Here is an 18,763-nt window from a genome sequence, read left to right as displayed (position 1 = left end):
CATAGTCAATGATTTATAAAAATGAGTAGAAAGGGAAAAACTACTTGCAGGGAACATGACAGATTATGCAAAGGAGTATCATACAGCAAAACTGAATTTGTTTGTTGGTATGTAGAGCTGACGATTAACAGCATTTTTTTTTAACATGAAGTATGCAAAAATAAGAAAACATTGAAAAAGTGTGTGTTAAGATACCAGACATATTTTCATCCAAGAAAATAAACTAGAGAGATTAATACTTATACGTTAAGGCATGATTCTTAGGAAGGCAAGAAGGGTGCTCAGCAACCTCACTACCATGGATTTTAGGAGAGCAGAGCAGACTTCGTCCTCTTCAGGGATCTCCTTGGTAGAGTACAATGGGATGAAGTCCTGGAGGGAAGAGGGGCAAAAGGAAGCTGGTTAATATTCAAGGATCACTTCCGCCAAGCTCAGGAGCGGTGCATCCCAACAAAGACGAAGTCAGGTAGGAACACCAGGAGGCCTGCATGGATGAACAAGGAGCTCCTGGACCAACCTGGACACAAAAAGATGGCCTACAGAGGGTGGAAGCAAGGACAGGTAGCCTGGGAAGAATACAGAGCAATTGTCCGAGCAACCAGAGATCAGGTTAGGAAAGCTAAAGCCCTGATAGAGTTAAATCTGGCCAGGGACATCAAGGGCAACAAGAAAAACTTCTACAGATATGTCAGTGATAAAAAGAGATCTAGGGAAAACGTAGGCCCTCTCCAGAAGGAAACTGGAGACCTGGCTACCCAGGATATGGAGAAGGCTGAGGTACTCAATGACTTCTTCGCCTCAGTCTTCACTGGGAAGAGCTCCAGCTGCACAACCCAAGTCACAGAATGCAAAGGCAGGGACTGGGAGAATGAAGAACTGCCTACTGTATGAGAACATCAGGTCCGAGACCATCTAAAGAACCTGAAGGTGCACAAGTGCATGAAACATGATGAGGTGCATCTGCAGGTGCTGAAAGAACTGGCGGATTTAGTTGCTAAGCCACTATCCATCATATTTGAGAAATTGTGGCAGTCTAGTCAAGTTCCCAATGACTGGAAAAGGGAAAACATAGCCCCTATCTTTAAAAAGGGGAAAAAAGAAGACCTAGGGAGCTACAGGACAGTCAGTCTCACCTCTGTGCCCCGCAAGATTATGGAGCAGATCCTCGTGGTGACTATGCTAAGGCACATAGAAAATAAGGAGGTGATTGGTGACAGCCAACATGGCTTCACTAAGGGCAAATCCTGCCTGACTAATTTGGTGGCCTTCTATGATGAGGTTACAGCATTGATGGATAGGGGAAAAGCAACTGACATCATCTACCTGGACTTATCCAAAGCATTTGATACTGTCCCACACGACATCCTTGTCTCTAAACTGGAAAGATATGGTTTTGATGGATAGATCACTCGGTGGATAAAGAATTGGCTGGATGGTCGCACTCAAAGAGCTGTGGTGAACAGTTCAATGTCCAAGTGGAGGTCAGTGACAAGTGGTGTTCCTCAGGGGTCTGTACTGGGGCTAGTGCTGTTTAAAATCTTTGTCCACGACATAGATAGTGAGATCGAGCGCACCCTCAGCAAGTTTGCTGACGACACCAAGCTCAGTGGTGTTGTGGACACGCTGGAGGAAAGGGATGCCATCCAGAGGGACCTTGACAGGCTGGAGAGATGGGCCCGTGAGAACCTCATGAAGTTGAACAAGGCCAAGTGCAAGGTCCTGCACGTGGCTCGGGGCAATCCCAAGCACAAGTACAGGCTGGGCAGACAATGGATTGAGAGCAGGCCTGAGGAAAAGGACTTGTGAGCGCTGGTGGATGAGAAGCTCAACATGAGCCGGAAATGTGCACTTGCAGCCCAGAAAGGCAACAGTATCCTGGGCTGCATCCAAAGAAGTGTGGCGAGCAGGTCGAGGGAGGTGATTCTGCCCATCTACTCTGCTCTCATGAGACCTCAACCGGAATACTGCATTCAGCTCTGGAGTCCCCAACACAAGAAGGACATGGAGCTACTGGAGCGAGTCCAGAGGAGGGCCACGAAGATGATCAGAGTGCTGAAGCACCTCTGCTATGAAGACAGGCTGAGAGAGTTGGGGCTGTTCAGCCTGGAGAAGAGAATGCTCCAGGGTGATCTTATAGCAGCCTTCCAGTCCTTAAACGGGGCCTACAGGAAAGCTGGAGAGGGATTTTTTGCAAGGGCATATAGTGATAAGACAGTGAGGCACTGGAACAGGTTGCCCAGAGAAGTTGTAGATGCCCCATCCCTCGAAGTGTTCAAGGCCAGGTTGGATGAGGCTTTCTGCAACCTGGTATAGTGGAGGGTGTCCCTCCCCATGGCAGGAGGGTTGGAACTAGATGATCTTTGAGGTCTCTTCCAACACTAACCATTCTATGATTCTATGATTATTTAGTAAATTTATCTTGAAAATAATTGGTCTGAGGAGGTGAAACTTGGAATCATAAAATGGTTTAGGTTGGAAGAGACCTCTGGAGGTCGGCTTGATCAAACATTCTCGTAAACCATGGCCAGCTTTGAAGTCAGATATACCAGCAAAGTCAGATAGGTCCCCTAGGGTCATCCTCAGTTTTACTTGTAAAATATCTTCAAGGGTGGAGACTTTATCAACCTCTTGGGGCAACCTATTCCCTCCTGTGAAAATTTTTCTGTATTGCAACTTTTGTCTATTGTCTCTTGTCGTATCAGTCCAAGGAAAGTTATGCTTTTTCTTCTCTATAGACTTCCATTAGGCAGCTGAAGAGAGCAAAAGATACCTCCTACTAGCTTCTTTTTTTTTTTTTTTGTTTTGTTAAGAATGAACAAACACAGATCTCTTAGCCTTTCCTTAACCATAACAGGCTCTAGTCCTGATCACCTTGGAAGTCCACCTCTGAATCTATTTCAGTATGCCAATATCTTTTTTGTACTTGGAAGCCCAAAACTGTCCTCAAGGTGAGGACTCAGAAATGCCAAATAGAGAGGAATGACCTATTCCCTTGACATTCTGGCTATACATTTACTAAAACAGTATGAGATGTGCTGCATACACATACTGTCGACTTCCAGTCAACTAGCTGTTAAACAAGATCCCTAGCTCCTTTTCTGCAAAACTGCTACCTAACTGTTAGTCCTCAGACTATACTGAAAACAGGTTCTTCTGCCATAGATACATGATTTCACATTTGCTTTTGTTGAATTTCATGAACGTTTTGTTAGCTACAGGACACTATATCAAAAGGATAAAAGTCATCTTCTTGTTAACGGAAGTCACAAGTCCCCTTGTGAGGTCTTTAGAGCTGCAAGCGGGGAGACAGAGAGGGGGAAAGTTGAGCTACAAATAGAGGAGGAGAAATGTAAGGATTGCACATAATGTCATTCAAAATCTCTCAGATGTTACCTTTCAGAAACAGATTTGAAAAATGCTTTGATGTTATGAGCTGTCCTCCCAGAACCTTGCATTTTGAGTGGGCCTATAAGGTTTCGTTGTGTGAAGTTAAAACTTTGTTAAGTAAAGCCATCTCCTATAACTGAAGCAAACATTTAATTCCATTATAAAGCAGCATAAATATTTGCTGAGCAAGTTCAAATGATGCTGAACTTTCCAATTATTGAAATGTGAAAAGGCAAGAATGTAGGTCATTAGAGTAATACTTGAAAGTACACTGCTTTATAGGGTCTTCACCTTAATTTTTATTATGCTTCAGTTTCGATCTTTTCTATCATGTACAACTCATATGAAAGACACTGTGAGTCTTACAGTCTCAATATAAGGTAAGAGTAATGAGAAAATACCACATCTAGACAATTAGGAGAGTTCTTAGAAAACTTAAAGGTCATTATAGCCATTTCTACTTTACAAGAACGTTTTATGTACAAGTCTTATTTCTGTTTGGAAAGGAAATTGAGAGGCAGATCTGGATATAAGACCTCTTACTCATAAAAAAAAAATTCAATTTAATATTTGTAATTAAATGTTCATCTATCTCATTATAGAGATAAGAAATTAATAATAATACCTAGACTTACATTTCTCTCACCTCTTGATAGATATATAGAACTAGGGGATTGGTTTGAACTGCTTTTATTGAAGTAATTCACAACTTTGACTTCACATTCTAGAAGTCTTCAGTGAAGTAGAATACTTTTTTAGATACCATCGGAACAATTTATTTTCATTCATATTACACAGTAAAAGTCCTTGTATTTAAAATAATGGGAATTAGGAGATGAATGTACCATTTCCTCTTTGTTTTTGACACCTTCTGGGACACCAAGCTTATAACTTCCTTAAGAACGAATTTTAGAGGTATATAATTATAATTCATCAGCTCATTGGAAAACCTTTAGTTATTTGAGTTTGCATTGTTTTAACGCAAAGCTTTTTTATTGTTGTTAACTATTTCAGAATTTAGAACTTGTTTTAAAAGCAATGACTTAATCTTGTGGAATACTTGATGGTAAAACTGAGGACTGAGTAAGTATATGCTACTCTACAACACACTGTCTAGCTCCAAGCCACACAGGTTTGAGCCAGCAGAATAACTGTGTGTGCACTAAATCATATTTCTCAACAACCTTCACAAATATTCACCAATTCCATCTCGTAACTCCCTTTCTTCCCCACTTCTGACAACAGACTCATACTGCCCCATCCATGAAACATAAGCATATCCACTATCCAGCAAACTTCAGTACTTTAGTAGAAGATAGTCAAAGACTTTAAACTAGAGTATCATTAGGATGAAACAGAAGAAACTGTTGTCATCAATAACGGAGAATTTATCAAGTGAAAATGTGAGATCATCTTAGAAATGTTACTAGGCTACAAGCTTCAGGGGAAAACAGAAAAGTATTTATTCCCTGCTAACCTGATGGAGAAAAGATTCCTTCATCACATCAGATCTGGTGAGCAACTTAACCCTGGTCACATAAGGAGTGATAAACACCCAGGAATTTTCTCGATTAAACTTTACAAGGGCCAACATCTCTTTCCTGTTAGGAAAAAATGCTCATATTCTTAAAAGACTGACTGTGATTTGGTCCATTTGTATACCAAATTACTTACAAAATGACAAACATTTTTATTATACAATGCATTAGAAAATGCATTGTATAATAAAAGTTGCCGAAGGAGCTGCGCCGGAGCAGGACCGACCCGCTGCAGAGCGGCAGATCTTGGCACACGCATGGGCTTTTCTCGAAAAGTCAGGAGACGCCGAGGGAGTGAAGTGACCGCCTCCCAGGAGCCAGCAGCTCTCGCAGGAGACGCTGACATGGCCTGGATGTTGCCAGAGCAACGGTGGTCCCTCCCACCCCTATAAAAAACCCGCCCAGGGAGCGCGAGCGACCAGGAGCGTGGAGACCAGGACGGGCAAACAGGGCGTGGCACATCAGCCAGGGCATGGCGCGGCAGTTTGCACGGCAGTTCGCGAGAGAAGGGCGCAGTCAGTCAGGCTGCTGCTCGAAAGGGAGGTTTAGTAGTCAGCTGTCACCTTCCCAGAAAAACTCAGCCATGGTGACTACCCGGCAGAAGGCGAAGACCTCCACACCTGGCAAGAGGGATATGGGAGCGCAGACAGAGCTCCCACGGAGGTACGTGACTGTCCAGGTCTCAGGCTGTAGGGAGTGCCTGAGCCTCTCTCTCCATGGTAAGTGGTGAGAACAGCTGTGTGAGGTGTGACCAGGTGGAAGATCTGCTTATCATGGTTGCAGAACTGTGGGAGGAAGTAGAAAGGCTGAGAAGTATCAAGGAGCCTGAGAAAGATCAGAAGTGTCGGACACTGCTCGACCTGAAGCAAGAACATAAACAGGAAGACCCAGAAAAGGCAACCCAAAGCAAAGGGCATTCTGACTCCTCACCCCACACAGCAGAGGACAGTAGGTCAAAGGCGAACCATGAATGGAAAGAAGTCCGTGCTTGGGGCAACAGGCGACCCCCCCGCTCCTTGCCTACCTCAGCTCCCCAGGTGCCCCTGCACAACAGGTATAGGCTCGGGAGGTGGAAGGCCCATTGATGGATGGTGAAGCTGAGGGACCCTCTGCACCGGAGGTATCACCAGGGTCAGAGAGGGCTACCTGTTGCATCAAGACTGCCTCCACAGGGAAGAAAAGAAGGGTAGTAGTTATAGGCGACTCCCATCTGAAGGGGACAGAAGGTCCAATATGCCGGGCCCACCCTGCTCTGAGGGAAGTCTGCTGTCTCCCTGGAGCCCGGGTTAAAGACATCACTAGGAAACTTCCTAGCCTGGTACAGCCCACAGACTACTATCCTTTACTACCCTTCCATGTGGGTGGAGACGAAACTGAAACACGGAGTCCACGGTCGATCAAGAGGGATTTCAGGACCCTGGGACAGCTGGTAAGAAGATCTAGGGCACAGGTAATCTTTTCATCCATCCTTCCAGTTGCGAGCAATGATACTGGAAGAAGTAAGTCCATTCAGCCAATTAATAAATGGCTCCGTGGCTGGTGTCATCGCCACAATTTTGGCTTTTTTGACAATAGCATGGGCCACATGGCACCAGGCCTACTGGCATCAGGTAGAACTTGCCTTTCTCAGAGGGGAACGAGGGTCTTAGCGCAAAAGCTAACAGTGCTCATTGACAGGGCTTTAAACTAGATTTGAAGGGGGAGGGGGGGAATATCAAGAATAATAAAGATATGCTGGAAGTACCTGTAGAACGGAAGAAGGGAACTCCAGCCGCTCCAGCCAGGAAGTCAGATTCATCTGGGGCTCAACTTAAATGCCTTTATGCCAATGCGTGCAGCATGGGGAATAAGCAAGAGGAGTTAGAAGTGTGTGCGTGCCTGTTGGGATATGATCTTATTGGCATCACGGAGACGTGGTGGGATGAATCCTATGACTGGAGTGTCAGAATAGAAGGGTATAGGCTCTTTAGGAAAGATAGGCAGGGGAGAAGAGGAGGAGTAGTTGCCCTCTATGTCAAGGACCAGCTAGAGTGCATGGAGCTGCACCTGGGGACAAATGAGGTCCCGACTGAGAGTTTATGGGTTAGGATTAAAGGGAGAACAGGGACAGGGGACGTAGTAGTAGGGGTCTGCTACAGACCACCTAACCAGGAGGAATGGGTGAATGAGGCCCTCTACAGACAGATAGGAGCTGCCTCACATTCACGAGCCCTGGTCCTCATGGGGGAATTCAACCATCCTGATATCTGTTGGAAGGACAACACAGCAGGGCATAGGCAATCCAGGAGGTTCCTGGAACGCATGGATGATAACTTCCTTCTCCAAGTGGTAGAGGAACCAACGAGGAGAGGTGCTAGCTGGACCTTATTCTCACCAACAATGAAGGGCTGGTGGGGAACGTGACGCTCAAGGACAGCCTTGGCTGCAGTGATCATGAAATGGTAGAATTCAAGATACTCAGAGAAGCAAGGAGGGTGCATAGCAGGCTCACTACCCTGGATTTCAGGAGAGCAGACTTTGGCCTCTTCAGGGATCTCCTTGCTAGAGTACAATAGGATGAGGCCCTGGAGGGAAGAGGGGCACAAGAAAGCTGGTTAATATTCAAGGATCACCTCCTCCAAACTCAGGAGCGGTGCATCCCAACAAAGAGAAAGTCAGGTAGGAGCACCAAGAGGCCTGCATGGATGAACAAAGAGCTCCTGGACCAACTTGGGCACAAAAAGAAAGCCTATAGGCGGTGGAAACAAGGACAGGTAGCCTGGGAAGAATACAGAGCAATTTCAATACTGTGAAAGTGTATTTTTTTAGTTAAAAAAAATCTCAATGTAGATGTGATTATTGCAAGAAGAATTTAGTTTTTGAACATACTGCAGGCGTATGTAATTAAAAAAAGGCATTTGTTTAAATTGTGCATTGGTGTGACTCATATGTAGCTTTTATGTATACATTATAACCTCTATATCTATATATAGATGACTTCTATCTTTATTTTTTATATATGTATATATAACCTCTGCATCTATAACATATATACACATTATAACCTCTAAATTCACAATGTTCCAGTGCTCTGTCACCCTCACAGTAAAAAACTTCAGGAAATACTTTTTTACTGTGAGGGTGACTGAGTATGTGAAGAAGTTGCCCAGGGAGGCTGTGAAGTCTCCATTCTTAGAAATATTCAAAACCCATCTGGACATGGTCCTGACTATGGCATCAGATCATTATTACCCAGCTGGACTGAGTTAAAGATAATGAATTCATTAACTAACTCAAGGTACTGATCCTGCCTACAAGAGGCAGGCCATTTCCTCCTGGCTGCGGAAGATGCAACAGTGTCCTTTGTGCTGCAGCCCAGGCTGGTGAGCAACAACTGGTGACCCCGACGTGATACATCCATGAGACCCTGGGAAGCCCCGACTCCCTCGCCAGAGCCGAGAGCCCGAGCTGGAAGCCTGAGCGAGAGTCCTTCGGAGAAGAAGGTAAAGCCGCAAGCCTCGATGTGGTATTCACGGGAGGGAAGCGTGCTGGAGTTGGATGAACGGACCGGGTCTCTGCTCACCTTAAAGCCTTCGTGAAAACAAAAAATTGTAAAACAAAAAGGGGGAATTATGGCATCAGATCATTATTACCCAGCTGGACTGAGTTAAAGATAATGAATTCATTAACTAACTCAAGATACCGATCCTGCCTACAAGAGGCAGGCCGTTTCCTCCTGGCTGTGGAAGATGCAACAGCATCCTTTGTGCTGCAGCCCAGGCTGGTGAGCAACACCTGACCAATGGGCTTTAGGTGGTCTTGCTTGAGCAGGTGGGGTTGGACCAGATGACCTCCAGAGGTCCCCTCCAACCTCAGTCTTTCTGTGATTTTGTAATCCATGGTGTAAATACAAAAATTTTACACAGCTGACATAGAAACAAGTAATTCTTTTCATGTTTGAATTCTTAATTCTGTAATCAGACTTTCATATAAATATTTGAGCCCTCTTTAATGAGAATATTAAAACAATTATTTTCTGAACTGAGGAGACTTGATGGGAAATTCTAACAGTTGAAGTCAATAGGAATTTCCGTTAACTTCAGTATTATCACTACTCCATTGAGTCTGTACTTACAGAAAGACTCCAGATATGATTAGGTCAAAATGTGGTTTTCTTATTCAACAAAAGGCATTTAGCCACTGGGAGAAATTTGAATCCTTGCAAGACACTTATTTATTTTTTAGAGTAGGAAAATATTCAGAATTTAGACTCAGACAGATATCTTTTCCAGCAAAAGTTCCTAGGAAGTCAAAAGAAAATATTTGTTTTCTTCCAAACTGTACTTAAGCTTTTCTTTCCCGTCTTTTTTCTCCCTTTCCCTGTGTGATCTGTTATTTCAGAACACCATCTGAAAGTTCCCTAGCAGTTTCACACAAATGCACACACAGAACACCACATTCCCTAGCAGCAGGCACCCAGACCTCTTGTCCTACTTACTGACTGGTCCAATGTGATGTTCACAAACAGAGGCTCAAAATGGGAAGGGCATTTGCATAGAAGGCAGTTAGAAACAGTATTTAGTAAGAATGTAGGACAGACTGTGGTGATCAAGCTAGCACTGTCTGACAGGTATAATGACCAGTTTCTGCTTATATGTGATCTGTCTCTCTTACCTCCCTTTTCCTAAGCTTGTTCTTTCCTGGTTGGTCTTGATCCCTCCAATATACCATAAAAAAAAAATTGTGTACAATCTCCAGACTCTCTACTCTATTTCAAAATCCTCTTTCCCATCCCATAGTAAGTCCTATATCCCCTAAGGCAGTAACTCCCCTAGTTTGCTTCAAATTACCTGCTAACAAAAACTTTGCATATAATACAGTGACTTGAAGCTGCACAACTATAAAGAGATGAAAGACGAAATTCAGTTGCTGTAATGGAAAAATGATGTTGTGACATTCATGCTTTTTGACAGTCCTTAAAAAATGAATTGACCTTAGAATGTGTATTTCAAAATTGCAAGACCCCGGTAAATTTTAGTTATTACTGCATAGATTAAGTATCACTTTTTAAGGACGATTACTACTTTTTCAGGAGCATATTTTAGTGAAGGAGGAGGCCTGTAACATCCATAAAGCAGGAATGCACTAATCAGGACATAATGCTGGCTTGCCCTGAGCCCAAACAGAAGCATACTAAAATAACGTTAGCAACATTATATAGTATATACATTTTGTAACAACAATATATGAGTCATTTGTAACACTGTGAAGTCAAAGTCAAGAACATTATGTAATCATTTTACTTAAGTTTGTGACCACCAAAATGACAAAGATATATGTAGCTCCCCATAGTAAGAGGAAACGATGTTGTTAAATATTGGAGGGAAAAAAGTTGTACTAAAAAAACCAAACCAACTACACCAAAACAAACCAAACAAAAAAGTCTTGAAATTCTTGTTAATATTTTTGTGACAAATTTGCTCTTAAAAAAGGGACTTTAATCATAATAACTAAATTTGGGTGTAAAGTGGTATTAAGATGGGGATGCAGTGAATTCTTAAAAATATCTGCATTAGTATAACATAATGTTTCTTTGTAGATTGTTAAAACAGTACACATAAAAATTCTGAGCTGAATACTTTTAAAAAAGCATTAATAAATATGTTTGTACTTTTTGTTTGTTCATTTTCTAAGTATTTCTTATTAAAACTGAATGAGAAGATTTCTAGTCATTGTTAGAAAGAGAAAATTGTAATCTATTGCCTTTGTTACAGCTGATTCTCAAGATCATTTTAGGAATGTAAGGATGTAGTCAATTACTGAGAATGTTGATTTTGCAGGTAACATTAACCTTTTATGACAAATAAAAAAAAAAATTCCTGTTAAAATAAATTACCTGGGCTCTCTTCCTCAAGTAAGTATAAACATTGAAAAATGCTTTATAAAAAAATGAGTCCTATTATCTTTCCATAATCTACAATAAAAAATATAAACCCAGACTATTAAAAATTAAAGAAGGTAGAATAATGACGGCAGAAAATTTAAAAGGGGAATGTGAGTCAAAATTAACTGTGAAAATTTATGATTTTATCAAAACTATGCCAGGCTTTGTCTTGACAATCTGTCTCAAAGCACTTTTTGCTGACTGGAAAACACTGTCCTAGGTATTTGTATGCACAGGAATTTATCAATTAAGAGGAAGAAAAAGAAGTACTTACTACATCCAGGACTTTATTTTATTGCTCATGTAGCATCACTAGGATTTACCAGAACAAATGATCAGCTGGAGAGCCGAGATGAAGCACACTTCCAGAAGTACTCATAATTAATAAGCGGTGTGTCACCAAGGCAAGTTACCGCACCCTGAATTTTGGCCCAAAGCTATAATTGAATCTACTTCTCATAAAAGAGGTCATCCAATAGCACATTTTTATGCAAGGCCTAGAGAAACTGAGATTGCTGCCATTTCTGAAGGCTATACGGTCTTAACTCTGATTAAAACTGACAACCGGCTTTCCCTCTCAGACATCTGCTGAGTTGACCTTACGGCAGCATTCCTGTACACTCATATATTTTCACTGATAATAAAGCTTTGCAGAGATTATTAGTGGTAATTATTGTCTGTAGCCTTTCATGCCAGAAATATAGCTAAGTACACTGTGTTCCTCAATGTTTAATATTGTTTCTGTGAAACATAAGGGATTCTGAGAAAAAAATGTGAACATTCTTTTTCCTTAGTGCCATTTCCATTTGTTCCTGACAAAGTACGTCTTCCGTTACAGAAAATCAGTATTAAACAGAAATAAAGATAATACTTTGTAATAACATTCCAAGAATACTGAAAGTGAACAAAGGTTTAGTATGCTGTAATTATAAATTATTTTGATTTTTAAAAAAGATCTGAAGCATCATTTTACATTTCTTCATCTTGTATACGGGGAAAACCAAACCAAAATAAAGCATGCTATCAGCCCGCTTAGCAACAGAGGGAAACAATTCACGAAGACATAATGAGATGAAACAGAAATCTCTCATGATTTACTTCGTAAGTACTTGCATTTTTAATGTCCATAAAGCTATGTTATAGCCCCGTGTAAAATCATATTAATAATAAAGTGCAGTTTTGTAAGAATGCGTATGTCACAGCCAAGTCCCCTAGTAGTTAATTTCAGTCTTTTGTACTTTTTCTTGTACTTGCAAATTTAAATGCCTTTTTTTTTCCAGCCATTCTTCTGCAGTTATTTTTCAGGTAGATCAATTGCAGAGAGCTTAAACTTGCATATACACATGCACATATAAACACAGCACAGCTGATATCCATCTGACTGGGCAAGGGCACAAACCTAGTAACACTGACAATTCTGGACATGACAATCCTATAGTCTGTGGCTATTACCTCTCTGCTTTTATACCATTTACGCACAATGAGTGTTATAAAATCTTCATAAACATTGTGGGAATAAAAATCTAGATTTGCAGCTTCAAAACCTTGAAAATAATTCAGGGTTATATTCTTGAATTACAAGGATTTCAGGGTTATATTCAATCATCCACCTTTCAGTCTCTTCTTACATTATCACACTAATATTTTCTCATATATTTCTGAACAGTTTTACCTTGACCAAACTAATAAATACTAGTTTCTACGTATCATTCATCAGCTTCTGTCTAGAAAGAATCAACATCCTTTTCCCCACTGAAAGCAAGTTGTGCTTCAAAAATAGCCGATACATTTTTACCCTGACTTATTGGCTAATAATTCCACCCCATTTATACATCTTTCTGTAATGTTTTACATACTCTAAACTGAAGTACATCAACTACTTTACAATTGTAATATAGATCTGCATATACATTTCTTCATTATCACAGAGATCTACATATGCAACGTGACATTAAATGAAATAATTTTTCATTAAAGGTCTGTATGGAGTACCTGACAAAAAACAGCACATTGCTTTTATTATTTATTATTATTATTATCAATATTATTAATCAGAAGAAGCTCCATCTACAGGATACTATTTTTCACATTGGATAATATCAAGAATGAGTGCGAACATTCCAGAAAGAGAACATCTTGGTAGGGAAATAATTCCGTCTATGGTTTTACCTCAAAAAGTGGATAAAATTTCTTTAAAGTAATTCCAACTTGCTATAGCAATTTAACCTGTTAAGCTTCTTTGGCTATGTCAAGCTGTGCAAAAGTGCAACTATGTGTCACCAGCATGAAATAATGTTTAAAGGCTTTTAACATATATTAGTTAAAGCATTTACAGTACAAACAGGGAAATATTTGCACCATTGTTCAAGATGATAAGAAGGGATCTTGTGGTATTGTTCAAGAAACAATAAAATTGAACAATACAAAGTGGTTTCTGGAATAGTCAGAGCATGAGAATCTAGAAGCGAAGATTCAGAAGTGAAGGTAAAAAATATCTAGAACAGCTCATAAAATGAGAAGAATTTCAATTGTCCCATTGTGAATGATAATGCCTAGAGATATGTTTGGTATTTTTTTCAGAACTAGGCCATTATGCTATTTTAAAATACGTTAATACCAAATTCTTCTGTCTTATGCTTGAAGAGACATAAAATCATTTCAGTATAAGTCCTTAGGGAAGGGTCCAGAGCATCGCTTTTGTTCTAGGTGACATACATAGAAAACAGGAGAACAGGAAACGTTAGGTGATTAGTTCTAACTGTACAGCCCTAGCTATGCAAACCATATACTCTTCTATGTACATAGAGAAGCAAACTTAACTCAATTGGAATTGCGGATGCAATTTCAGTACCTAACCTTCCACTATTTTAGGGTCCACATGAAAGATCCGTGAAGCACCTAATTTCTTCTGTCAAAGCAAATAAAGTTGTCAGAGGGAGGTCATCACCTCTTATCTATGCCATTTATCTATGTGCCTAAATTTAGTTGAACTGGATCTCAGCTTTCTGTTATAACTCAGATTAAGACAGGGCAGAAGTAGTCAGGTCAGATCAGCACAAAGAAAGTGGACATAAAAAGGAGAGAACTCATTGTAAGTTGAACTCTTGTTAGAATGCATTGGTCCACTTTTTTGAATATAAGTATATTTTCCCATAAGAAAAGGCTGTCTTTTACTTCCACTGATGCTACTCCAAGCACATAAAGTCACAGATTGAAATAAATGTTCTGACGTTGGTGTGTTCTCAGAGAAGCATACCATAAAGTCTTGCAGTTTCATCTGCAAAGAAATTAATTTATTTTTGTATATAGAATCATAAAATCATAGAATGGTTTGCACTGGGAGGGACCTTAAAGATCATCTAGTTTCAACACCCCTGCCATACACAGGGACACCTTCGACTAGATCAGGTTGCTCAAAGCCTCGTCCAACCTGACCATGAACAATTCCAGGGATGGGGCATCCACAACTTCTCTGGGCAGCCTGTTCCTGTGCCTTACCACCTCCATAGTGAAGAATATGGGACACCAGTGCTGAACGATAGTTTTCATTTAGGAAGTTTGAAAAACTTTTAAGTCATGAAGTACTTAAAACCTTGCAGGAATGTTTTTGTAAAGGAAAATTCCATAGAGGTTGCTCATGCATCCTCCGGAATCTCACATACGAGAGGACATGAGAACTTCTGAGAAATTTCGATATATGCTAAATATGTGAGAAAACAGAATTAACTGTAGGACTGAAGGATTTATTCATGTGCACACTTGCCTGTTCAAAACAAAGTTCCTGGTTATCCATAAAAACTGAATACTTCCAGGAGGAATTCCTCTCTACTAGCTTGCAACATTAACAAATCAGACACATTTGAGTTAGTTATTTCTATTTAGTGCACATGAAGAGAAACATGGCTGCCGGATGAGTGAATCCTGTCCTCCTGCTCTAGTTCTGGAGCAGATCACTGGACTGAGCAGTGCCTGTTTGGTTGTGAAGATGTCTTGAGACTAGCTTAGACAAATTCCATCTTTTGTGGTATCCTGCAGTTGCACTAAAATAATAGGAAAAATAAAGAAAACAACTCCTGAGTCCTTAAAATTGCTCAAGTTGATACTTCTGTTAATGATACTAATTGTTATACTATCATTGATAATGATTTCTCATCATTATTTATTGACGATGATAGCATCAATTTGTACACTTCAGAAAGACAAAGGTGTACATTTTTATTCCAAATATGAATCTCCAAAATTACAGTAACTTCTTGATAATCTGAGGGCCAATTGACCATTTTTCAGATGGGATTTATCAATGTCAGCGACTTGTGAATTCTTTATTACTCATTATTTCCATTTACTTCATGGTACTAGGCATGTTCTTTGGGTTTTTTGTTTATTTTCTTCTCTCAGCTGGTCAGCTTCCTCATTCTGCCAGATAACAAAGAGTTAACTGTAAAAAAAAATATAACAATTCAGACAATAAAAAAAGAAAGCATAAAAATTTTTGTCTGGTCATGTCCCAGTAGGATGAACAAAACTTATACCATGTACACAAGATGCACCTTCCAAGCTAGCCTGCAGACACGCTGTTGTGATCTGTACTAGCTACTCATAATGGCCATCATAAAGTAGGCACTGAAAGTATCAGGATAATGAATAATTCCACAAGAGTTTCATTTCAACTTTCCTTTACAATGTATGTGCCTCTGAAATAACTACAACTACTGCAGTTAGTACTGAGTTATCTTTTGTATGTGATAAGTCAGTTTCTCACCAGGAGATTTATCCAATAGTTACCAAAACAAACAAAATTCCTTCCACTGAAACTGATAGACATAGAACGAAGATTCATGGGTGTACTCCCACTCAGTACTTCAGGTGGTACCCATATATACAAAGACAACACTATAGAATCTTTTTAAGTGTAATGGACAGGAAAAGTTGGTATTTCTTAAAAAATTAGTGTTGGTTGGTTAGTTGTTTTTTTTAAAAGAATAGCTTCTAATCTTGAGAATGAAAAAACCCAACATTACTTCTGTGGCCCCATGTTTACTTCATGTCAACATGAAAAGATAATTGTTCAAAATAACAGAAAGTAAAGTTATAATTGCTCTGTACCCAGAAAGCAGTTTGCATCAATGACTTCTCGTCTGTCACAAAAAACTATGGAGAATACGTATAGAAAAAAATATTGTGAGATAGATCACATTCATATGTCATATCGAAGAGGGATTGTAAGTAATAATAAACAAAACCACCAGTAACGAGTACTCATGTAACAGTATTTGTCTATTGTGTGAATCCCTGATTTTTCTAACAGAGTGAATTCATTACAACAGAACATGTTTTATGAAGAGTAAACATTGTTTCTTTGTTTCCTGGTAATAACTTTCTTTTCTTTATGCTCTTCCCCCCTGCCCAGTAACATTTGTCAGATGCTAAAGCATTTCATTTGATGAATAAAGTATAAGGCAGCTTCAATGTTCAGCCATAATGGAGACAAATGACAGCTTCATTCCCAGCACAAGTGGATGGAAGTAATTACTGCTACTGTCACAGGCCTCGCACAGATCACTGCTTATAGAATAGCCCCATCCCTACTAAAAAAAAATGTGGTTATGAGAATGAAGGGGCTTTTTCCTTCTCTGGCTGCACAATATGATTAAAAGGTTTTGTGTTCTAGGTCCCTTTCTTCATAATATTATTAACATGGAAAAGAGTTAATGAACCATTACTAAATTAGATGTCCCATTTGTGCACCCTGTTAATGGGATAATAAACTAATAGAAAACTCTTTCCTAAAGCTTTGATAGTGTATAGTTTATTGTTGTCACTATATTTTAGGTTGCATTATGTACCAACCATGCTAAACGCAGATTATTAATTATAAGTAAAGTTGAATAATCCTGTTTTGACTCATTTGATATTACACTTTTTCTTTTTTAAAAAATGTAAATTAAATTCAGTCATAAGGCAGAAGAAAAGCTAGCAGCAGGTGATCAAGAATCTATAAGCTAACTTGCAGCTGACTTCTTAAGTCTAAAAATAGCACATCTCTTTCTCTACTGGAAGCATGAAATTAAGAAAGGAAGCAAGGAGGAAGCAAGACTGCTAGCCTCTGTTCTCCATTTGTGAATGCACTAATATGTACTTTGGAAGCAAAACTCATGAAACTCTTAATGTTAGTAATTGCCTTTTGTTCAGACGAATTGAAAGAAACAATAGATGTCCCCCAAACCAAAAGGGAAACATATAATTACTGAAAACAAGTATGTAAGTTAATTCAGTAATTAAAGCCATGTAGATTATTATTTTTTCCCCATTGGACATTGCTGAGTAGCAACGTATGAGTGTGTTTGTGCACATTGTGAGCGAAAATGATAATGAGAAACAGAACAAGACAGTCTGAACACAGCTGGGGGAAGGAGAAGATGCGCTGTCCTGAAAGGAACCCGGAGAGGAGGTTTTAGGTCAGCTTCTGCCCAAAAACCCCTTGAGGATATGAGAAAGGAACTTGTCTCCTATAATTTGTTTACTCCCATTCTAAGAGAAACAGCACTTTATTTATTTTTAGTGTATGAAAATGACCATGTCAAATAAATACATGACCCTATCATTAACTTCTTCTCCTAATTGTAACAGTCCAAAAAAAAAAAAAAACCAAAATCTGGCTATTTTCCAGGCCAAAAGTGGTAATACTTTCAGATTCTCAGGCAATTTTTACATCAGTAATTAGTTTATAAAACTAGTATGTTGAAAGAGATTGAAGAGTTTGATTCAGTAAGATACATAAATGCCTACCAGTTAAACTGAAACTTTTTGGTTCTGCCCTCTAAATACATAAAAAAATTATTATTATACAATTTATAAGTGAAATTAGATCTATCAGAAATGTATTCTCAGGAAGCCCATATGCTCAGCAGGAAGGCACCAGAAGGCAAGCAACAAAAATATTGAGGTATTGGGATTTGTCTTTTTTCCCCATTTCCTTTTTCACTTCATGCAGAAGGCAGTGATTCAAAGGCAAAGACAGCTGTTTCCCAGTATTTAGGGTACAGTTTGGAGTTTTCTTCTGAGACTAGGTGCCCAGAGGCATCTTTGAGAGAATTCAGCAAGCCTGTTGATATCAAAGTTGATCAATTTTCTATACTTGAGGACCTATTCTTTCTCCTGGACATCCGTTCATTGGACAGATCAATCTAACAGGATTACTACACAGTCAACTTTACTTTTTCTGAGGCAGTGGGGGGCTAGAATGCTCCAGAAGGTGGAAAAAATAAAAGGAATAAAAAAGTAAAAATCCAACAGCAAAGGTACTACTCACACATACTCAGCTGGATCTCTCAGAGCTTCTTTCTTCTGATCCAGCAACAGTACTACCACCTGACCTGGCAAGAACAGAGTAATTTGTAAGTATCTGGTTCACCTCCCCCAGGCCTCCAGCTGTGGGTTATTTGATGCTGACCAATCAGCTCCACATAGTTCTTACTGAAAGAAAATACCTTGTACTAGCTGTTAAATGAGGGGAAAAAAGCCACATTTTTTTTATAAAATATATTAATGAATGTGCTTATATGTATGTGTGTGTGAATACATGTATACATAAGTATGTATTATTGTGTATGCAATATTATAAACTTTATTTCATAATACACCAATACTTTCCAGCTTGTGTTACGTTCCATATTTCAGCTGGTAGGATGCACAACTGGGAAATACCCCAACTAAATAAACCAGAATATATATGATTTAGTTGTGGATAGAAGCTCTAAAATACATCTGAAATTTTGATTCAAGATTTCAGGACACAGCACTTTGAGATTCTCAATACTACTGTTTTAGTCTGTTTATCAAGAGACATTTCAAAAAGTGACCAACGTGATTTTTATTCTTTACAGTAATTGTTTCCCATTGGTTTAAAAATCCA

The sequence above is a fragment of the Tauraco erythrolophus genome, chromosome 1, assembly GCF_009769465.1.
Source record: "Tauraco erythrolophus isolate bTauEry1 chromosome 1, bTauEry1.pri, whole genome shotgun sequence".
NCBI lineage: Eukaryota > Metazoa > Chordata > Aves > Musophagiformes > Musophagidae > Tauraco > Tauraco erythrolophus.
This window is presented reverse-complemented; position numbering follows the sequence as displayed.